The sequence below is a fragment of the Bos taurus genome, chromosome 26 (assembly GCF_002263795.3).
Source record: "Bos taurus isolate L1 Dominette 01449 registration number 42190680 breed Hereford chromosome 26, ARS-UCD2.0, whole genome shotgun sequence".
NCBI classification, from domain to species: domain Eukaryota; kingdom Metazoa; phylum Chordata; class Mammalia; order Artiodactyla; family Bovidae; genus Bos; species Bos taurus.
The window spans coordinates 43,818,065-43,841,914 of record NC_037353.1 but is presented as its reverse complement, the minus strand read 5'-3'; the positions used below and the strand labels follow the sequence as shown (position 1 = coordinate 43,841,914).

The following is a 23,850-nucleotide window of genomic DNA, read 5'->3' as shown; positions in this document are numbered from 1 at the left end:
TCCAGTCCCTCTTAAAAAAATTTCATCTAAGAACATTTTTAAGTTTTTATGAGCTTTGTTCAACAGTTCATGAATCAGGCAGTGTCCCAGCTAGTAAACAGAAAGGAGCTCTGAAGAACTGTACAAAATGGAAGTCTTGTATAGGCAGAAAGGGGCAGGGCTAGGCGGTTACTAGCAGAGCAGACTGTGGCAATTTTCTTGGGCTCCAAAATCATTGCCACCGGTGACTGCAGCCATGCAATTAAAGGATGCTTGCTCCTTGGAAGAAGAGCTATGACAAACCTAGACAGGGTATTAAAAAGCTGAAACATCACTTTGCTGATAAAGGTCCGTAGAGTCAAAGCTATAGTTTTTCTGTAGTCACATACGGATGTGAGAGCTGGACGGACCATAAAGAAGACTGAGCGCTGAAGAATGGACACTTTTGAACTGTGGTGTTGGAGAAGACTCTTGAGAGTCACTTAGACTGCAAGGAGATCCAACCATCAATCCTAAAGGTAATCAACCCTGAATATTCATTGGAAGGACTGATGCTGAAGCCCCAATAATTTGGCCACCTGATACGAAGAGCTGACTCATTGGAAAATACCCTGATGCTGGGAAAGATTGAAGGCAGGAGGAGAAGGGGACGACAGAGGATGAGATGGTTGGATGGCACCACTGACTCAATGAACATGAGTTTAAGCAAGCTCCAGAAAACAGTGAAGGACCGAGTAGCCTGGCGTGCTGCAGTCCTTGGGGTTGCAGAGTCAGACACGACTTAGTGACTGAACAACATCAGCGCTTTCCTTTAAAAGGGGATGGCAGGGCTGTATCAAGCAGGTTACTTCACTAGTGCCGACCAGATAATTCCAGATTAACTGGTCTAAGATCCCACTCTTGGGAGAGATTGAAACTCTAAGTTTGGTGCTAAGTCTTGGTTTGGTAATGTGGGCTTAGCACAAGTGCTCCATTTTAGGCTTGTTATTGCTATTTTTTAAGACGTGGACCATTTTTAAAGTCTTCATTGAATTTGTTACTATATTGCTTCTGTTTTATGCTTTGTAATTTTGGCCACAAGATACGTGTCACCTTAGCTCCCTGACCAGGGATCGAACTCACACCCCCTGCATTGGAAGGCAAAGTTGTTACCACTGGACTCCCAGGGAAGTTCCCTGTTGTTTCTTTCTTTAATGCCCCCATTTCAATAGTGCTGAGTTTGAGAAATGCTGCCAGAAGTTTCCAGAATCTATCTGAATAGTAAAGACTATGTGCAGTAAAAAGACCCTTTCAACTTTTAAGCCAAGATGCCATATATATATACAAGCAGGCAGAGTCTCTTGTTTTCCTACCTAACAATAGGATTAATGTACCTTAGGACTCACTCTGGGAAACAGAGCTAAGTGGTAACTGAGGTTTCCTTCTACTCTGACCAGCTCAGATGCTGTATCTAATGAACAGACCTTCCCAGAAGGATGCAGACCTTCTTCTACCCATATCTGGCACAGTGCATCAGTCAGATGAAGTGTTCAAGAACTGCCAGGAGAGCTGAATCCAAAAAGCTGGCCTTAGCTTCTGTGAAGCAGAACCTGAAACAGAGGCTTTATTGGAAAAGGGCTCTCAGGAGAAGAGAGAGGGAAGTGGATGGGGCTGGGCACAGAGCTAAGTTCAAGATGCGTTCTCTGCTAGAGTGTTACTTCTGCCTGAACTGAAGCTCCAAGGCAGGTATTGTATCTCACTGTTGGGAGTGACTTTGAGGCAGGAGGCCAGTCTATGGTTCAGACCAAGGACTTCGTCCAACACCGACCTTGGTGTAGGGGAAGGCATAGCCTCCCAGGCAAAGATGTGTTCTTTGGAGAAGGAGGTGGCTGTGAGCTGTCATCACAGACCCTTCTGGGGGTTGACTACACAGGCAGGAAGGAAGACCAATGACACCTACCTCCCTGCAGCAGAGTGTGGAAGTGCTCAGGATGGTCCATGCAGGGAGCCCCATAGCCTGGAGGAAAAGCTCGGTCTGTGCTTGACTGACTATTAGAACTGGGGAGTGATTTGGGGAATTAACCCCATTGCCACATCATTGGGTCAAATTCCCCTTCGACTTTCACTCAGAGTGACGAGGGGGGTGTGCAGTGGTAAGTGCTTCCCCACCCCCTTATTTCAATGACTACTTGGGCTTTCTCTTTTTCTCTTCTTTAGCTTTCTGAGATCCAGTTGTTGTTCAGTTGCTCAGTTGTGTCTGACTCTTTGCGACCCCATGGACTGCTACATGCCAGGCTTCCCTGTCCTTCTCTACTTCCCGGAGTTTGTTCAAACTCATGTCCACTGAATCAGTAATGCCATCCAACCATCTCATCCTCTGTCACCCCCTTCTCCTTCTGCCCTCCATCTTTCCAAGCATCAGCGTCTTTTCCAATGAGTTGGCTCTTCTGGGATCCTATCACTGCTCTAACTGGTGGGAGCCCAAGGAAGTGAAATGGCTGGTAAGGGAAACTGCAGAGGAAAAACCAGCCACCGGCCAATCAGCCACTTGATGAGTCCCTGCATCGGCCAGGTGCCAAGGGAGGGGTGGTCTCAGAGCAGGAATTGGGTGTTCTTAGAGGTCCAAGGGCACACACTTGACAGGTGCTGGAAAGCAGAATTTGTGGCCTTCGCTTTGGGCTCTTCCTCATATGGACCACATGCGTACTTCCAAGTGGCCGGGGTGGGGCTGCTGATGGAGTAAACAAGAGTGAAATATGCAAGATGCAATTATTTAATTAGCCTCATATTTGAAAACATGTGGCTTCAAATCGGATGCCAGTGGAACATCCCGGCCCACATTCCCTCTCCTTCCCAGACCCGAGCCCATGGAGTCTTGGATCATTTCAGGGGTGTTAGCGACTGCTGCTGTCCTAGCAGATTTGCAGCCGCAAAAGGAGGAGGCTCTCCAGGGTCAGACTGAGAGGCAGCTACCTCTGGTGGGAGGACACTGGACTTGGGGTCAAAGCCTCTGATGCCATGGCATTTCTAAGAGCGGCATTATATCCCTTCATATGGATTTACTGTAATTTTCATGAGCAGCAATTTATTGCTAGCCATTTGGGGTATTTTCCCCCCAGAATTTTCAGTATTCTAAGTATCAACACAATGACTATCTTTGTATATTCAGCTCTGCCTACATCTCAACCAAGTCCCTTGGGATAAAGCCTTAAAATAATTACGGGGTCAAGTGTATGTACATCTTAAAGGCTGCCAGATTGCCCTTCAGAAAGATGTGCCAATTTAAACACCCAGGGTCAGTGTACGGAGGGCCCATTTCTCTGCTTCCTCATCTGGACTAGGTATTGTCTTGGCCAATCTATTTTTTAAAAATAGCATCTTAGTATTTTAGTTTGTTTTTATCGTTCACTGTTGAGACTGAACTTTCCCCCTGCGCTCGTCAACCACTTGTATCTCTTTTTTTATAAATCGCCCTCACATGATGTTGCTCACTATTCTCTGGGTCATCCAACTCATGGTCACTTCTGCGTATGAAGGACCTCAGCCCTTTGTGATGAAGGTCACACCTACTTTTCTCAGTCGATTGTTTGCCCCGTTTTCGTTTTGTGGGAATTCAGTTTTGAGACCTTGACCCTCCAGGTGGAGATGGTTCCCCTGGAAGTAGTGACCATCGAACTTCTGGGTTAAGAGATTGTCTCTCACTTATCTTAAAAAATGAGAGCTCAGCTGGAACCAGAGAGGGTCAGTGGGGAAGAGGTTCAAGGGGTCAGAGCGTATCCTGTTCCTCGTTTCACAAATCACGCTGCTAATTGCCCAATTTGGAGATATTTGGTGGTGATTCTCGGCAGCTGGACGTGCATTGCTTCACACACAAGGACAGCTGAGGATGTTTTGTTTCATTGGGTGGTGTGTCAGGAAGTCCCGCAGTGGCCTCTGGGGCCCAGTGACGAAAGTCCTGGTCTTAGAGTGGAACAGAACTAGGACAGACTAGCTGAGCTCTGCGTCTCTGGGAGGGGTCACTGAACTCCTCCAAGCTTTCTGTTCCTGAAACAGGGGCTCTAATGCTTAGTCTGTGGTCTTGTTGGGACTGCTAATAGTGACTGGCCAGTGTGAAAATGGTCCTGGCCATGGGTGGTGATCTGAAGCTTTGAACGGACTCGCCTTTGACCCCTCAGAGCTATGAGATGAAGTATGGAAAATATTTATTTAGGCCCTGACTCTGTGGGTGGTGACTCAATGTCCTTGCCCCTTCTATAAAACAGAGTTTTTCATGGGGTGGTATAGGCTGTGGCCCCACATCCCCTGGGCTGTTGGGGTTTCCTCTGAACAGAACTCTGGGTCAGAGGCTCCTCAGGAACCCTGCTGCTGCAAGGTGGAGGAGGGGGGCCGCCTTGGCCTCTCAGGCTGCTGGAGCATGGCACGACCACCGGCTGGCTGTGTTACGTACTCAGCCATGTCCGACTCTCTGCGACCCCACGGACTGCAGCCCGCCAGGCTCCTCTGTCCACGGGATTTCCCAGACAAGAATACTGGAGTGGGTTGCCATTTCCTTCTCCAGGGCACCTTCTTGACCTAGGGACTGAACCCGCGTGTCCTGCATTGGTAGGCAGATTCTTTACCACTGGGCCACCTGAGAACCACTGACCGGGGGAGCTTATAAACCACAGAAATGTATTGCTCACGGCTCTGAAGACTGGAAGTCCAAGATGTTTAGGTGAGGGTCCTCTTCTTGGTTCTCGACTGTGCCTTTTCAGGGTGTCCCCTCTCACGTGCTAGAAGGGGCAGGGGAGCAGTGAGGTCTCTTTTATTAGGGCACAAATCCCGTCATGAGGGCACCACCCTCATGACCTAGTCACCTCCCCCGAGTCCACCTACTAAGAACATCACCTTTGGGGGTTAGAATTCCTATGTGTGAAGCTGGGGGGACACAAACATTCAGCCTGTAGCAAGGACTTTCCACCTCCCCTCTTTGCAATCTCCCTTCCGGCAGGACGTGGCTAATCCAGCAGGGAGGACCTTGGTTACAAGTCACCATGGCCTTGTGCTAACAGTAGTGGCTGAGTCATGCTGGGCACCTCCTGGGCACCAAGGCCTGAGCTCGGTGATTCAGAGACAAAGTCTCCACACGTGTGTGATTGTCACCAGGAGGCCACACCCAGCTCTCCTCCGAAGGATGTCCGGGGAGGGACTCAGAGACCCACACAGACACTAGTGTGCAGATACATGCACACACACACACACACACAGACATGCTCATGCACATATATTCACACTCATTCATACAGACGCAGACACATGCATGCGCAACACACACATACACAATACATAACACTCACAACACGCACATATACACACACTCACATTTGCAGACACACACATATGTAACATAACATACACATGTACTGCATTCACCCACACCGACACTCAGACACAGACACATATACACAGACACGCTCATACACACACACACACACACTCTCATTCACACAGACACACTCTCACACAAGCAGACACACACATATGCATACAACACAGAGACACACACTCACACACATGCACCCACACAGCAACACCAGACACAACCCTTAAGGGCTGGGCGGGCTCCTGGCCGTCACACGTGAGGAAGGACAGACACAGGCTGAGGCCCCTCAGAAGCAGATGGGCAGGCAGAGGAAGTTTCGAGACAAATACAAACGGAACGCCTCTCCTGGGCCAGCGCTGGGATGACGCCGTGCAGGGCAGACCCGCAGGGTCGCGTCCTTCCAGGGCGGGGCATCTACACGGATGACAAGCTGGAGTATCTGCGGGGCTGCAGGCAGAGCCCGGCTGGCTGGAGTCAGCTCCCTGTCTGTGTCAGCAGACGGGTGACAAGACGCTGGCTGGGGTGTCACCTCCTGGGTGGGGAGAGTCCCTGAGACTGTCAGTGAGATCTTGCCCATCCATGACTCCAAAGCTGCTGTTTTCGATTTCACACTTGGTTCTCACAGAAAACAGAGCAGGAAGAGGAAGTAACAAGAGTTTCGTGGTTTCCTGCACACCTCACCCTCTGGGTTCTTCAGGGGGTGTTATTAGGGCATATCGGAGGCAGGGGGTAAAGGATGGTTCGGTAGCCCAGTGACCTCTGCCTTGGCTGCCCCCAACCTGCTTCAGCAAGGATGATTCTTTCAAGTTCGGAGGCCCAGGAAGGCAGGGCCGTGCAGGAGAAAGCAGAGCGTGGATGGGCCGGCAGGGAGCCTGGCTTCATTCAGCCCTCTGCTCTGTAACTTACTTGCTGTGTGCCTTTAGGCAAGTCACTCACCCTTTCTGGGCCTCTGCTGTAATTTGAGGGAGTTGCACTGGTTGGGTTTATAGCCACTCCAGCCCTGAAGGGCTACAAATAACCCTTGTCTGCCGCAAAACTTGGATGGCGGCTTTAAATAGATCTCCTCAGGGCCTCAGATTTCAGCGGAGGCAAAATCCACAAACAGCCAAGGGCAAATGGGAAAATTAAATGTTTCAGAAACTTACATTTTAAAACTTACAATAAGCACGCAGCAAGCTTTGTGAGACTACTCAGTGGTACTGACCAGTCTCCAGCCCTCCCTATCCTTGGGCTAAATCGACGCTGGTAATATACCAGCCAGCTGGCATGAACTCTGAACCATTTCTACAAAGTCTGTGGTGTAGGTTGACCCCCACTGCCTCAACCAGCCCCCACCCCAGGTGATATGAGCAGGCTTCATGGGTGGGCATGGTGTTTTTTGCCTAGAAGGGTCTCATGCTTGGTTTCATGTCCAGCTGTCACTATCTTAAAAGTCTTAAGTTTTGAACAAGGGGCTCTGTGTTTTCATTTTGGACTGGGCCTTGCAAATTTTGCACAGTGTCTGAACCCAAGCTCACTTTTCCTAGACAATCACTGAACTGACGGCAGTGTGTTAATATCTGGTCTAAAGCCATTTAACTTTCAGAAGAACTAAGCGTTCAACTTGGGTCTTATTTGCACATGACTTAGCCTACTTACCTGTCCAGGGTTAGTGCCAAGCACAAAATAAAGAGGAGTTATTTTTGGCTCAGAGAAATAAAACCAGGTCTGTCTCATGTGTAATTCCAAATACGAATGCCCAAACATGTAAATTTGATGAGGTACCTACAAAGACCATAAGGAATTGCCAATGTTCCAGTACTGGATGGTATAGATCAGGGGTGAGCCACCTATGGCCCTGGGTCTGATCTGGTTTGCCACCTGTTTTGTGAATAAAGATTTATTGAAACTTTCACCTATTGTCTAGGTCTGCCTGCAGGCTATAATGGCAGAATTGAGTAGCTACAAGAGACTGGAGGACCAGTCTGGCCTTTTACAGAAAAAGTTTGCCAACACTGGTCTGCTATTTGAATTTATAAATTTCTAGAATACACTGATGAACTTCCAAAAGCATAGCTCTGAAGAATAACGTTGTACCCTTGGGACAGGAAATAATTACTTAGACATAAACCACAATTGAAAAAGATTTATTTATTTATAAATTTGATTACAGTAAAAAACTTTTGCAAAGCAAAAGCCACCATTAACAAGGTTAAAACAAACTTAACTCTTTGGGAAAAGTTCAAAATACTAAACAGAATTCAAATCATATGACGAAATCCTGAAAACCCAAGAGAAGTAGAAAAAGTGGCAAAAGGGAATCACGAGGAGGGTCAACCAGATGACCAGTGCCAGTGACAAGCCTGGATGATGATGAGGAGACCAGTGTGGCCATCCCTGACTGCCCGCTCTGCATTCCTGTGGTGGGAATTCTCTTCCCCCAGGTCTTTGCATGGCTCCCCCTTTCAGCATATGGATCTTGACTCAACATTGCTTCCCACCCCAGCCATTGGCTTGTTTGCCCTACGATCTAGTCCCTTTGTCCCCCTGCCCTGCTATAATATATCACAGAGCCCTGGGAAGGGGACTGGGAAATGTGTTTCTGGGCTTGCTTGCCATTGGCTCTTGGTTATGTTCAGCGTTTGGCAGGAGCTGGCAGCAGATTGGAAGGTGGGAGGAAGGAGAAGCCAGGTATCTGTAGCCCCCAGGCTTCCTCTGCTTCAGGGTCCATCTCATCTCCAGCAGCTGCTCCATCTCCCTGTAGTCTGGATCCTGTTTCCCTCTATGGCACCCCCTCCTGGGCTCTGGGACACCCACCTTCCCTCCTTGGCCTCTCCTCTAGGATTAGTGCTCAGTTGCTCAGTCGTGTCTGACTCTTCACAGCCCCATGGACTGTAGCCTGCCAGGCTCCTCTGTCCATGGGATTTTTCAGGCAGTACTACTGGCGTACATTGCCATTTCCTTCTCCAGGGGATCTTGCCGACCCAGAGATCAAACCCTATCTCCCGTGTCTCCTGCATTGGCAGGCTGATCCCTTACCACGGGGCCACCTGGGAAGACCCAGGGTTGGTAGCAGCTGCCTGTTGCTGCTAATCTCCAGGGGGACTCACCATCCTCTTTGTTTCTTCTGCTCTCCCTGCATCTTATAACTGGTTCTCCATACTAAAATCCTTCTATTGAACTCCGTGGTATAGGATCTGCTTTCTCCATGGGCTTGAGATTAAACATCTGGGATTCTGTGACTTTGCTTTGCAATTACTCTTACAATTCAGCCAATCTGGAAATAACTCAAAATTTCAAATTTCCTTTTCCAGAGTTGTCAACCCGGCTAATAAAAGCCAGAAATCACTAATTCCTTGGAGTGCTTTGTTCTGCTGGAAGCCCGTTGGTCCTGGGACACAACTGCTCTCTGTTAAGCTCTCAAGTGTGTGCACTCATTAGGAAGAAGGGAGCAGAAAGGCCATCACTCAGATTCAGCAATGACCTGACAACGTGAGCAGCTCACACCGTCCATTCCAAATACCAATCAGCACGTCATTACAGCATCGGAGGCCAGCAGAGCTCGGCCAAACTCATTGGAACCTGCCAGTCTAAGCTGTCTCTAGCAACACATGGGAAGAAGGCTGGAGCCTTTGTGAACTTTAAGGCAGCTGCACACTGAGCAGTCATTTCCAGGTGGGTGCACCACAGGCATTAGAAATCTTTTGAAATGGGCATTGGATAATTAGTATTTAGACAGCTTCTCTCTCCCCATTGCCACTGGCTCTATCCCAGAGTCCCCTTGCTTCTGGTATAGACCACTCCCCAGCCTCCTATTGGGTCCTCTGCAGCCAGAACACACCCCCCTGCCCCATTTCCGTCCAATCCATCCTCCACACTGCCATGAGAATGGCCTTTCCAAAAGGCTCAGAGGACTGAATCACTTACCCACTTAATACCCTTAAATAATTCCCTGTAGCTTTCAGGATAATTTCCTGGCTCCTTGGCCTGGCACTCAAGATTACTGCGCGGTCTGTTCCTCCCACAGCATCTGCAGCCCTCACTTTAACCGTCCCCTCTCCATGTGTGCTTTAAACACACATTTCTTCTGGTTCCCCTGCTCTGCCTGCTCAGCGTCTTTGCTCATGTTCCTTCCTCCTCCTAGGTTCTAGGACCCAGAATACTCTTCCTCCCTTCTTCGTCTAATGCTCATAGCTTTCCCCCTCAATTTTAAAACAAAACGTCTGCATTCAAGGGTTATAAAGAATATCCTACTAAGCTTAAGAAATGAAGTCAATCAACACGACAAGGCTCTCTGTGAAGTGAAGTGAAGTCGCTCAGTCGTGTCCAACTCTTTGAGACCCCATGGACTGTAGCCTACCAGGCTCCTCCATCCATGGAATTTTCCAGGCAAGAGTACTGGAGTGGGTTGCCATTTCCTTCTCCAAGGGATCTTCCTGACCCAGGGATCGAACCCGGGTCTCCCGCATTGTAGACAGACGCTTTCCCATCTGAGCCACCAGGGAAGTCACCCCTTCCTAATCCTGGTGCTCTTCTCCCAGGTAACCATCATTCTGAATTCACTGTTTTATCGTTTCTATAAAGATCTTTGTACGTTTGCCGTGAGTGTATGTACGCATGCCTAAGCAATATGCATTGTGGCTTAGAATGTTTTAAAACTTCATATAAATGTCATAATCTCTGTGTTCTTCCACAGTTTGCAATGTGTGCCCAGAATCATGATTCTGACATATTTCACGTTATTGCAGGTGGCCATAGGTCATTCGTGTTCAGTATGATACAGTATTCTAGCAAGTGCGTGCACACGGGTGTGTTCACATCTATCTTCTTGTTGACGGACGTTTAAGTTGATTTCTTTTTTTTTCGCTAGTACAAATCTTACTGCTATGAACACTGTGAACACATGTCCTTGGGCACATGGGCAAGAGCTCTTCAAGGGCATCCTGCAGAAGAGGAATTACAAACCATAGGGTGATCACACTTTCAGTTTCACTAAGTATTGCCAGATAATTTGCCAAATGGTTGGAGAAGTTTATGCACTCGTTAATGATATGTAAAGAAAATTTCCTCCAGTCTACAAGGCTGTCTAAACTTTCTAATAACACATTTGAAAGATTGTGACAACCAATGAATGTGAAATGAAGTCCCATTGTGGTTTTGATTTGTCATTCCCTGATTCCAAGTGGACTGCCGTCTTCCTTCTTCTGCAAAACGCTTGATGATAACTTCTGTTCATGTTTCATTTTTGCCTCTAAAGATTTTTAAAAATATTTTGATAAATTAAAAAAATTCATTTTGGATAATACTTTTTTGGTTATATGCATATATGTGTTTATGAATGAACTGTAAATAAAATATCTTTTTCCTGTTTGTGGTTTGCCTTTTTCTGTTTATGGTATCTTTGATGAGCAGAAGTTTTTTTTTTTTTTTTTTAATGTAGTCAACTTCTATTTTTTTTCCTTTTGTTATTTATTTTTGTTGTCTTTTTTCCTCCATATAATGAGAGAGGATCCATTTTTTTCCATAATCGATTTTCCTAGCACCATTTATCTAAGAGTCAATCCTTTACTCTTATATTCAACTTTTTCCATTGAATAGAAGCAACAATCATAAAATTTTAAAAAAGCAGTGATCATAGACTTGCCTTATTCATCATTCTAAAAGGAACACTTTTAAATGCTCTACTGTCCAATGTGATGTTTATGTAGATTTTTAATTTATTCTCTCAGAATAAGTAATACTATCTTTTTCTAGATTTCTAAGAATTTTTTTTATCATGAATGGGTGTTAAATTTTATCTAATGTCTTTTTCTGCTCTTAATGAGATTCTAATATGGTTTTTCTTTAATCTTTTAATATAGTGCTATTATTAGCCTTGATAATAAAACCAGAGGACAGTATGAGAAGGCAAATCACTGCGTAGCGTTTCTCACAAGTTTGCATGCTTAAAAGTCCTAACAGTACACTAGCGATTTGAATCTATCAACACCTATAAAATAATAATGCATAATCCTCAAGTTGGGTTTATCCTAAGAGAATGAAGATGATTTACTAGCAAACTATGGCAATATAGCAGATTTCACTATATCACTGACTCAATGGACACGAGTTTGAGCAAACTCTGGGAGATGGTGAAGGACAGGGAAGCTAGAACAGTATCTGTAGTACAAACTCACTGAATATTTTTTGAATGAATGGAAGTCACTGCTGTGTGGAAGTTTGTTGTTCAGTTGCTAAGAGAAAACTCTGGGAAACAGTGGAGGACAGGGGAGCCCGGTGTCCATGGGGTCAGCTACAGCCCACTGGGCCACAAAGAGTAGTACTCAGATACTGCTCTAGATGCAAAGAAATAATAGTGAACAAAACAGGCAAAATCTCCATTCTTAGTGTTCAGTCACTAAGTAGTGTCCAAATCTTTGTGACCCCATGGGCTACAGAAAGCCAGGCCTCCCTGTCCATCACCAACTCCCAGAGTTTGCTCAAACTCAAGTCCATTGAGTCAGTGATGCCATCCAACCATCTCATCCTCTGTCATTCCCTTCTCCTCCTGCCCTCAGTCTTTCCCAGAATCAAGGTCTTTCCCAATGAGTTGGCTCTTTGCATCACGTGGCCAGAATATTGGAACTTCAGCTTCAGCATCCGTTCTTCCAGTCTGAAGGGTTGGGTTGATTTCTTTTAGGATTGACTGATTTAATTGGTAGGTACAGGAAATCAAGTATAAGAGTTGAAAGACCTTTGGAAACAGATTATTAGCTGACTGTATAGACCAAAGTTTATAAAGCCAGTAGCTGACCTCTATTCAGGTTGGTAGGCTTCGGGTTGTGAGGGATGACATGATCCTTGAGGGGTCATGATCTAGAAGGGTAGACAGACAGGGTTTTTTTTCCTCTTTCAAAACAGAGACCAGGCCCCTGGCAGCTGCAGCACAGAGAGGCTGGCGTGTAGAGCAGAAGGAGCCCAGGGGGCTGTGCCTCCAAACAGTCAGTGCTGTAGAGTCAGGGAGAGCTGTGTCCCATGGGATGGACAGGTGTGAGTGGCCTGGGTGCTGCTTGATCCAGGACCTTGGATATAGACTTGAGCAGTGACCAGACTCCCCTGGCAGGTTAACCCACGGGCTCATCATCTGAGTTCCCTACTGATGGTAGGATACGGGCCAACCCTGTTGAGACAGCCCCTGCAGACGTCACTCAGAATCCAAAGCCTGCTTCCAGGTCACTCCAAGTCCCTGGGGGTGTTCCCTGGGCCATCCAGTCATTTAACTTGTGGGAGCATTGCTCCCTTGTCTCTGGGAGTTGGATAGGACTAATGGGATGATTTGCACTCTGAGAAGGAGAGAAATGTCCTCCCCTAAGATGTGTCATCAAAACAGTGACAGTATTTGGAATTAACTGGGCAGGTCCATGTTTCTTCATTTCCCAGCCGTGTGTGAGTGACATTTTCTGCCAGTCGGCTTTGTGCAGCCCTTTTCAGATGGCTCAGAATGTGCTGATGTGCTGGGGCTTGGCTGATGCTTCATGAGGGAAGCCGTCGTTTAGAGGAGTCAGGAAAGCAAGCTTCTAAATACACAAACAATGACAATGTCTTGTTTCAATATTTACCTACACCTTGTAAGGATGCGTTTCTAAGACGTAAAACTTGCTCATTTCTTCCAGATATGATTCAGTAAATATGATATTTTGAAAATAATAGAACTCTCCTCTGCTAAAACAAAGATAAAGGAAATCTTGTGTGGACATGTGGTGGGGTGGGCGAAGAGGGGTGGGATGAATTGGGAGGCTGGGATTGACATACTTCCAGTGCTATGTGTAAAACAGATAGCTAGTGGGAAGTTGAGAGTCCCTTGGACAGCAAGGAGATCCAACTAGTCCATCCTAAAGGAGATCAGTCCTGAATATTCATTGGAAGGACTGCTGCTGAGCTGAAACTCCAATATTTTGGCCACCTGATATGAAGAACTGACTCGTTGGAAAATACCCTGATGCTGGGAAAGATTGAAGATGGGAGGAGAAGGGGGCTGCAGAGGATGAGATGGTTGGATGGCATCACCGACTCAATGGGCATGAGTTTGAGTAAACTGCGGGAGTTGGTGATGGACAGGGAGGCTTGGCATGTTGCAGTCCATGGGATTGCAAAGAGTCGGACACGACTGAGAAATTGAACTGAACTGAACAATGGGAAGTTGCTGTACAGCACAGGGAGCTCAGCTCAGTGCTCTGAGATAACCTAGATGGGTTGGGGGGAGATCCAAGAGGGAGGGGATATATGTATACATACAGCTATTAATAATTCCCTTTGCTGTATAGCAGAAACTAACACAACATTGTTAAGCAACTACACCCCAGCTGCATAAAAAAAAAAAAACCAAAAAAACGAATCTCCAACCACCATAAACAAAGAAAGTAATTGGCAATTTAGAATAGAAGCTAAAGAATTACAAATGTATAGGATCAAGCAGGTACCTTGACAAATACTGCAGTTATCAAGAGTCGCTGCTTAGTCAAAGCCGGTCTTTGCGCACAGTTTCTTTCAAGGGCTGCAGGAACCATCTGGGGCCACAGGGATGCTGGGATAAAAGCCTTTGTCAGTGCACCAATCCACTTGCATCCCTTGGGAGGAGGCATCTTCACTGCTTATCTTGTGGCGGGCGGGTCACTGTTCCTCTCCACCCTGGCTCTGGGGTGACCCCTGGGGCTCTCACCTCCCTGAGCTTGGCTGGTGAAGCAGCAGCTGAACAACAAATTCATAATAAGAGGCAGTTTTCCTGAAAAGTTACGGAAGAGAGCCTATGCCTTCCCTATTTCTTACTTTTTCTAAGTTTTTTCCTTGCAACCACTGTTAACTGATCTCTTTAGGAGGCTGGCAACCTGCCTTTTTTTTCTGCTTGCGTTTAGTCAGAGCTTTTGATTCCTTAAAGAGCTTTATAAAATAGGTTTTATGTGCAAGAGTCAAACATCAAAACTCCGTCCTTCTATGCAGAGTCAGGATTTACCTTCACACCCTCAAAGGGCTAGACATGCCTGTGTATCCATAGCTGATCACTTCCAAATCAGTTCTTATCTCTGACCTTCCCTGTCCTTCAGCTGGGTCTCCTGATCAGGAAGACACGGTTACTCCACAGCTCTGATGGGGAAACCAAGGCCCTGAGAATTTGGGGGTACATCTAGCCCTGCTCTCTCTTTTCCATACTCACTGCTCTGAGGTCAGACACCACCCTCTTATGCCACACTGGGAATCCACAGGGATCCTATAGCTGGCCTTAGCACGGTCAGCTTTATCTGTCTCAGTCTCTCTGTGGCCCAGGACAACCGAGGAGGGTGTTCGCAAGGCTGCTGACAGCACATGTGCCCTCCACAGCAGCAGAGAGAAGTCTGTGCTGTAACCAGCCTGGGGAGGCAGAAGGCAGAGGCTGGGTCTCAAGTTGCACCTGGAGCCTCAGTTGTCTGCACCAGCTACACATCGAGTAAAGGGCTCAGTAACTGGCACAAACTTACATGTAAGCAAATGCAAAAGAGAAATCTAAAAATGGAATGAGGTTCTTAAGGTTTCCCTGGCTGGTTGGGAGCAGAGCTGAGGGGAGAGGCCAGGCCCCCAGTTCCTCCCCCAGGACCCTTCCTGTCTCCTTGTGATGTGTCTTCAAATCCTGCCATCTTGCTTTTCTTTTCACAGAAGTTGTTGTTGTTCAGTCACCAAGTCACGTCCGACTGTTGGCAACCCCTTGGACTGCCGCACACCAGCTTCCCTGTCCTTCACCACCTCCCAGAATTTGCTCAAACTCGTGTCCATTGATTGGGTGATGCCATCCAACTGTCTCATTCTCTGTTGCGCCCTTTCATGGAAGAGTATTTGTCAAATATGTGCTTTCTTTATTTTGCTTTTAAAGCCCCGGGGGTAGGATCCAAATGCTTCTTTGCATTCATCAATTTACAATAGGGTATTAAAAAGTGATTGCAGGCAGACCTCTTTATATTGTGCTCCGCAGATATTGCTTTTTTTTTTTTTTTTTTACAAATTGAAGGCTGTGGCAACCTTGGGTCAAGCAAGTCTATTGACGCCATTTTTCCAGCAGCATTTGCTCAGTTTGTGTCTCTTTGTCATATTTTTATAATTCTTGAAATATTTCAAATCCCCCACCAGCAAAAAGATGAGGATTTTCTGAAGGCTCAGATGATGGCTGGCAATCTTTAGCAATAAAGTATTTTTAAATTAAGATACGTATGTTGGGGGATTTTTTAGACATATGCTATTGCACACTTAATACCCTATAGTGTATTGCGAACATAACTTCTGTATGCAATAAGAAATCAAAAAAAATTTACACGACTTTCTTCTTTGTCGTATTTACTTTATCATGGTGGTCTGGAATCGAATGGGCAATGTCGAAATCTATCTATACTGCTGAGATGATGACGTTCCAGGGGAAGGGCCAAGGACCCACCTTAGAATTGTCTTTACCTGTGGCTGGGCCTAGGAAATGCCCAAGTTTGGGTTGAGGGAGTCTCTCCTCTCACAGAAAAGCTCCCCACTCGGCTACATGGAAGGTAAATTATCCTGTAGCCAGACCCTCCCTGGGACCCCTGGACCTGGTCCCTGGGCCCTCGTGACTTCAACAGTCGTGGCAGGCCTGCAGTCCTACTGGCTGGGGGGTCACCAGTTTGCTCCCCACCTCCAACAACAGTCAGCTGCACTCCCTGCCTGGAGATCCAGCGCTGATACCTGCGGGTAATCATGGCTCTGTCATCTGTCTTCCCAGCCTGGCTCCATCCAGGTAATTCTTACTGGAACAATGCTTTTGTTCTTTCTTCTGAGATGACAAATGGTGGAATTAAACTGACTGATGGGGTGGGAAGTTTACAAATGTTGAAAATATGCAAAAATATTCCAGGAAGTTTAAATGGTGCCTCCTTTTCAAGACCAAGCCAGGGGAGTAGTGGCCATCAACATATGTACAGTGGATGAATGGAACCATCCGCCCCTTGAGCCATGTGGGGCAGGAGAAAAGATCACACGGCTGGTGAATTTCAAATTCTCCATTTTAGCTTGTTCTTGCTGTAAGAAAAGGGCATGTGCCCATGTTAATGTTTCATATCTAGGAATTTCCAAGTTCCTGCCTGAGGCTAACTAGAAATATCAGTGACTCTGAAGAGATTTGGCAATGTAACAGCAGGGAAAAAAAAAAAAGACTAGCTTCCGCCAGAGAGTCTGCAGGGAAGTCCCAAGATGCTGAGTGAAATGCCACCAATGATGTTATTTGAAAAGACGTTTTTCCTTATTTAATTTTTTAAGCTATTATATTTCCATCCATATGTTTTTCTTCCTTTGCTCCTGACTTCCAGGCTGCCCACTCTTCTCCTTATTTCCTAGTTTATGGGTTCGTTTCAGTCCTCCAGGGACTAAACAGCATAGAGGATTTTGGCTTGTGACCTGAAATCCAGGAAGCACAGGGAGGTTGGGAGAGGTGTGAAAGGGAAACCAGGAGGCCAAAGAAGGGAAAGAGAAGAGGGAGGGGTGCTCTCTCCCTGCCGGTCCCCAGTCCTCCTGATGCTGGTCCCCTGGGGTTTCTCCCTGCAGCTGTATCAGCCCCCCACCCCCAGACAGCATGGCAGCACTTGGGAGAGTGTTGCTGGCCTGCCTTGTAATGTGCTGGCTATGAGCCCTGGGTAACTGCTCACAGAGTCACACAGCCTCTCCCCGCCCTAAGGTGAAGGCGTGCTCTGCCCTCCTGGGCAGCGGGGGGCGTAGGGGGAGGGGTGGCCTCAGCTTCCCTGCTCAGCGCTCCAGGTTTTAGCCCCAGCCTGGAGCCTGCCTTGAGCTGCTGCCTTCTTGGCTGGAACCTGATCAATGTCTTGGCAACCCTTCGGTCTTCCCCACTGCCCCTGGCTAGCTTGGCCCCAGCCTGGGTTCCCACTTGCTGAGGCCAATCGGTCCCTTCTCAGCAGAGCTGTTTTCCCAAGTCCCTTAAATGTCCCTTTGACCCCAGTAGCCCAGTCTAGGATTCTGAGGTCCCTGGGCATCTCAAACACAATCTGTTGTAGGTGTGGAGTAAAGGGAGAGGGGTGGTGGGGGGCGGCTGTAAAGTCCTCTTTTGCTCCATCCTTCTACTTCAAGGGAAGAAGCTCCCCAGTGCCCCCAGCTTCCCCCCAGGATGTGAGGAGAGAGCAGACACCTCTCAAGAGTTCTGCAGAGAAGGGAGGAGCCCAGTGCATGGTGGGCTTGCTACCGACCTTGGCAGCTTTGGGGTGGGGGAATGGAACAGCATCAGAACTTGAGCCCAGGGCCTGCCACCCCTGTGTATGCATGTGACAGGTCCCTAACCTCTCTGGGCTCAGAGGGCACATCTGTAAACCGCAGGGGGCTGGCAACCTGCTTGTCAAGGCTGCTGGAAGGCCCCGATGGATGCTGCAGCCCTGGGTTAAGCTCCCAGACAGAGAGGACCAGCCCCACTTCCCCTCCAGGATCCTCAGAATCAGGCAGTCTAGTTACAAACAGGTCTCCCTTTGGAGAGCAAGGAAGATGGTTTAAAAGCAGAGAGCAGGGACCCAGAAATGTGGCCTGCCTGCCCCCCACCCCAACCCAAGAAAACAGAGGCAGGGCCCTTGAGTGCAGTCTGTTCCTCTATGATGGTTCTCTCCTTTACTCCGTGTTCCCCGGGCACAAAGGCGTCCCTGGGGTGCCCTGGGGTCCCCGGGCACAAAGGCCTGGACCCCAGTGGGATGCCCTTCTTTCTTTAGTGATGAAAGGCACAGATGAGAGCAGATGTAGCTCCTTCGAGGAAGCAGATATGAAAGGCCTGGGTGCTTCTGGAAACACCTCAGAAGCATTTGCAGCGGAAATCAAAGCTGCAGCAAAATTCATAATTGGAAACCCCTTTATTACATTAATTATCCCTCTTGGAGACCAGAGCAGGGCTTCCCAGGAAGCTTTTAACATCCTGCATTATGGCTGTGGGCGTCTCAGGGCTGCGTGCGGAGAGCATGGGCCTCGTCAATTATACATGGCCCCGCAGGCAGGCGGGGGGCATGCTCTGCTGGGAGCGGTGGGGCTGGACCACGATCTGCTCCGCTGGGAGAGCGAGCAGAATGTGGCTCATCTCCAGGCTGCCCTCCGGGCTGTGCCTCCTCTGTGGAGTGATGTGCAACTGAAGAGAAAAATCACTCCAGTGATGCAGGCTAACAGGGAAAATAATCGTTGGGAAATTTGTGCAAAATGGGACTTTTTCTTAAAGACTTTTTTTTTATGTGGACCATATTTAAAGTCTTCAATTTGTTACAATATCGTTTCTGTTTTATGTTCTGGTTTTTGGGGCATGAGGCATGTGAGATCTTAGCTCCCCATCCAGGGATTGAACCTGCACCCCTGCATTGGAAGGTTAAGTCTTAACCACTGGATCACCAAGTAGTTAGTTCAGTTGTTCAGTCGTGTCCTACTCTTTGCGACCCCATGGACTGCAGCATACCAGGCCTCCTTGTCCATCACCAACTCCCGCAGTTTACTCAAACTCATATCCATTGAGTTGGTGATGGCATCCAACCATCTCATTCTCTCTTGTCTCCTTCTCCTCCCACCTGCAATCTTTCCCAGCATCAGGGTCTTTTCAAATGAGTCAGTTCTTTGCATCAGGTAGCCAAAGTATTGGAGCTTCAGCTTCGGCATCTGTCCTTCCAATGAATATTCAGGACTGATCTCCATTAGGATGGACTGGTTAGATCTCCTTGCAGTCCAAGGGACTCTCAAGCTGCTGCTGCTAAGTCGCTTCAGTTGTGTCCGACTCTGTGCTACCCCATAGACGGCAGCCCACCAGGCTCCCCCGTCCCTGGGATTCTCCAGGCAAGAACACTGGAGTGGGTTGCCATTTCCTTCTCCAATGCATGAAAGTGAAAAGTGAAAGTGAAGTCGCTCAGTCATGTCTGACTCCTAGCGACCCCATGGACTGCAGCCCACCAGGCTCCTTCATCCATAGGATTTTCCAGGCAAGAGTACTCCAACAGCACAGTTCAAAGGCATCAATTCTTCAGCACTCAGCTTTCTTTATAGTCCAACTCTCACATCCATACATGACTACTAGAAAAACCATAGCTTTGACTAGATGGACCTTTTTGGCAAAATAATGTCTCTGCTTTTCAATATGCTGTCTAGGTTGGTCATAACTTTCCTTTCAAGGAGTAAGCATCTTTTAATTTCATGGCTGCAGTCACCATCTGCAGTGATTTTGGAGCCCCCCAAAATAAAGTCTCTCACTGTTTCCCCATCTATTTTCCATGAAGTGATGGGACCGGATACCATGATCTTAGTTTTCTGAAAGCTGAGTTTTAAGCCAACTTTTTCACTCTCCTCTTTCACTTTCATCAAGAGGCTCTTCAGTTCTTTGCTTTCTGCCATAAGGGTGGTGTCATCTGCATATCTGAGGTTATTGATATTTCTCCCAGGACCACCAGGGAAGTCCCCCAGATGGGGCTTGCTAACATGTGAAAGCGGAAGAGGAAGTGCCTGTTTCTCCCACGTGTGGGCCCCGCAGTTTGGATGTTTGGGAAGCTCATGCTGAAGAAGCCTAGGAGAGAGTCTAACCCACAAACTCAACTGACTGACGAGGATGCAGAGAAGGGCATGTGACTGAACCAGGGTCACACAACAGTGGGGGGAAGATGAAATGCGGTGAAACCCCTTGGGGGTGCCCAGAGCGGCTGCTTGGCAAACGTGGGGTGAGACCAGGGCCCCTTCTGGGTTTTGTGGCTTCACAGAGCTGGGAGCTGCTGCCCCCTCCCAGACAGACCTTTCATGGCAGCCAGGATCCCAGGGCTTGCCTCCTGCTTCCACCCCTCAGCTGTGGTGCTTAGGCTGGCCCTGTGGGGCCATTCTTCTCTGCCCTTGCTGGGGCCACTGGGGTCAGCGAGCCTAGGAGTGCCTCAAACTACTGCTGGTCAAATCCAGAGACACCAGAGCCCTGCCAGGTGAGGGGACAGGATGGTGGCTATAGCCAAACGGACAAGAGGACCACATGGCCTGGGAGGGCCGACAGCTTGTCAGGGCTGGGTGAGGAGATGCAGGGGGCAGGGTGGCTGGGAATCTCTCAGGGGTCCCACAGGGGCTGGGGGCCTTGAGGCAGATAGTCATTCCAGGGGTGGAGCAGTGTGGGGATGAGGTGGTGTTTGCCCAGGGAAGTGTCCTCTGTGGTCTGCTGAATTCACACCGTGCACACTGGAGAAGCCATTCAAAGCCTCAACATTATCTCTGCAGACGGCTGTGCTGCTGGATGGCTTCCTGGGATGAGGCTCTGGGGAAGGTGAGGGAGTTGGTCACTTACCTGAGAGAAAGCTCTGATAGCCTGTCCTGGCAGAGGAGAAAGAGTCCTGGGGCCAGGGTGCCCCAGATTTCTCTGTCAGGGCCCCAGGGAAGGCTGGTGAGCTTGTGACAGGGAGCGTGTGCCGCCTAGCAGAACAGTGGGGCAAGAACGTGCTTAGCTCCAAGGTGGGTGGCCGCTGGGACACCTGCAGCTCACCTCTGCTGAGGTGCCAGGTTCAAGGGCTCTGGCATACGAAGGCTCAAAGCCTTTAGAAAGGGAGCAAGATGGAAATTTCTAAAAATAGGAGCCCTGGAATATAGCAGCAGAGGGGCTTTGTGCTTGCTTGGATATGTTCTCTTGAGAGTGAGGGTTAGGGGACTCTTTGGCAACTTGTGGGGGGCAACTTTGGTCTCTCCCAGGACCACCAAGCTATAGCAGTGGGAAATGTAGGGGATGGGCTGGGTTCTGCCACTTGCCAGCTATTATGGACTGAAGGTTTGTGCCACCATCCCCGCCATGCTGAATTCCTATGCTGAAGTCTTATTCCCTAATGCAATATTTGGAGATAGGGCCTTTGGGAGGCACTTAGAGTCTGATGAGGGTGGGGCCCCCACAATGGGGTTAGTGCCCTTATAAGAAGGGACACCAGAGAGATGCTTGCTCTCTGTCATGTGAGGACGCAGAGAGAAGGTGGTCATCTGCAAGTCAGGAAGAGTTCTCACCAGAAGCCTAGCCTGTGAGCAGATGTTTGAGCCTGGCGGGTGTGGTATTTTGTTACAATAGCCTGAGCAGACAAACGCACAAGCCACATGGTGATCTCTGAACTGCTCTGAGTTGTAGAAAACATATTTTGGAGAGGAAGATACAGCATGTGTTTATGTTTGGGTCTGCTCAGAACACCACACCCTTTTCTCTGGGGGAATCTTCTCTCCAGTCATGGGGCTCTCAGGGTGTAGCTGAACAAATGCTGTTCTTATGAGAACTGATGGCATCTGAGAGCACTTGGCACAGTGTTGGCCATAGAGAAGGCATGGGGTGAACACCGTCTCTCCACTGTTCCCTCCCCGTCCACCACCACAAGGGATCTGGGGCCGGAGGCAGGGCTAGACCCTGTGCCCAGCGAGCACTGGGCAGATAAAACGTGGTGGAGGGGAAGAGCTTTGAAGTGCCTTCTGGGATTTGCATCCAGTTCACCCTCGCAGGCTGCCTCTGGGCCTTTGCCTGGCTCCTTATTCTTCACCAGAGGGGAGATGAGGAGGTCTCAGTCTTCTTCTGAGGCTCTGAGCCCCTGATGACTGGCATCCGGGGCACTGGCTGGCTGTGTGTGTGAGGATGGAGGCGGCATCCTCAGGGACCTCGGTGGAGGTCTGGGGTATGGGCACTGCCCAACTAGCTCCCTCTGGGGAAGAAGCTTTCTGTGAGGGCATGAAGCTCAGAGGCCAAAGGGAGACCAGGGCTCAGCAGCTAAGAGGCCACACAGCCAAACTCCAAGTGGGAATAGATTTAGCATCTGGCAAGAATACCATATTAAGAGGTAATTTTTCATCTGTTATAAATCCATTAGGAAATTAAAAATCTAGGCTGTGACTTTAAAATATGGAATGGGATTTTCTTCAGAGCCCCTGAAGGTAAGATTTTTTTTTCCCCTTAATAAATGCTGAAATCCAATGAATCTAAATCCCCTGGCCGAGGATAATGCTCCCAGAGGCGGCGGCCGCTCCGTAACCATTTGCTGACTTGGGGCCAGGACCATATTTTCAGAAATATTAACATAAACTCTGGCAGTTTGGCAGTCTTTGCCCTGGGCTGGACTTGGAGCGGTACTCACAAGTGTTAGGAGACAGTGACTAGTTGCCAGGACCCACCAGGCGCTGAGCTGGGGCCGTGGAGGCGGGAGGGGCCGACTTCCAGGTGGCTGAGGTCAGCTCAGACCCTGCAGCTCAGGGCTGGTTTTGGAGACAGGAGGGAAACAATGTGCAAAGGTGTGTGTCGACCAGGGCAAGTCAGAGTTCAACGGGGACTAGTTAGTCTTCAACTAGGGAAGTTACTGTCCAACCAGGTCAAGTTCTTGCAGAGTCAGGGAAATCAGTGTACAATTAGGTCGTCACTGTACAACCAGGTTAAGTTAGTTTTTGACAAGAGCTAGTTAGTATACTCCAAGGTCAAGCTAGTATATAACCAAGACTTCAGTGTACCATCAGAGAAAGTGAATGGACTGCATGGAAGTGTTTTTAATACTCCACCAATCTGGAAATCAGACTTGGAGGAAATCGGGGTCTAGAATCTGATGTCTGAGCTGGGAGTGCGGATGGGGGAGGCCTGCGGAGGAGGCTCTGGGTCTTCATGCCTATGGCTCATCCCTCACCTGGGCTTCCAGTAACACCCAGGTTGGAGCAGGAGTGAGTCTCCCAGCCGGAGCCGGCAGGTCGGACGGCAGCCAGAGGACCAGAGCAAGGACACCGCAGAGGTCCAAAGCCTGGGCCTGAGAGCCACAGACAGCCGCGGATGAAGCAGATCTCTCTGCTCACGTGATGATCTTAAATCACGACTGATGTCAGAATGCAAGAAGCACATAAAACTTTTATTGAGGTTTTTGACCAAAGTGGTTGAAATTTTAAAACTTCATGTCCTGAGGGTGAATCTTACTGACCTGGGATACTTGATTTAGTTTGGCGCACATCCTCCAGCCATGCTGGAAGAGTGTGAGAATGTGTGTGTGTGTGTGTGTGTGTGTGTGTAGTATGTATGTATGTATGTAATTTGCGTGTACATGTCTGGTTTGTGTTTGGTGTTTGAGGGAGTGTAGCGTGCGTGTGTTTCTGTGTACTGAATAAGTGGAAAAGAGATGCCAGCAAGGGAGCTAGATACCCAGACAGTGCTCTAAAGAGAAGGGGAGCGTGGCTGGCTCAAGGTGGGCTAGGGCATTGGAGGTGGGAAACATACAGGCAAATGCACATACTGTTTTGACTGCAGATGAGGTAACACTTTTCTCAAAACATGTTTGTACAACTTGGTTGCAAGGTTTAAGCTGAGTCGTTTGGGTGTCACGTGACTTCTTACTGTAGCTGACTGGACCAGGATGATAGTGAACTAAGGCTACTGACTAATCAAATTATTTCCCCAAGGAAATGGAAAGACAGGGTCAGCCCTTGAGGGTCAGCCTTCCCTGCCCATCCCGTGTCCTGGCGCTTCACAGCTCTTGGCAACCAGTAGGGCTCCCCAGGTGGTATTAGTAGTAAAGAACCCACCTGCCAATGCAGGGGATGTAAGAGAC

The 23,850-nt window shown here is 48.4% G+C and overlaps 1 long non-coding RNA gene across 1 annotated transcript; it reads right to left on the bottom strand.

Annotated features, from left to right (window-relative positions):
- Positions 1 to 9,090: 9,090 nt before the first annotated feature.
- On the bottom strand, positions 9,091 to 23,412 carry LOC104970831 (uncharacterized). Its single transcript, XR_009493021.1, has 2 exons — positions 13,759 to 23,412; positions 9,091 to 12,855 (listed from the first exon to the last, which is right to left on the bottom strand). It is a non-coding gene; the product is annotated as an uncharacterized lncRNA (long non-coding RNA).
- Positions 23,413 to 23,850: the final 438 nt, after the last annotated feature.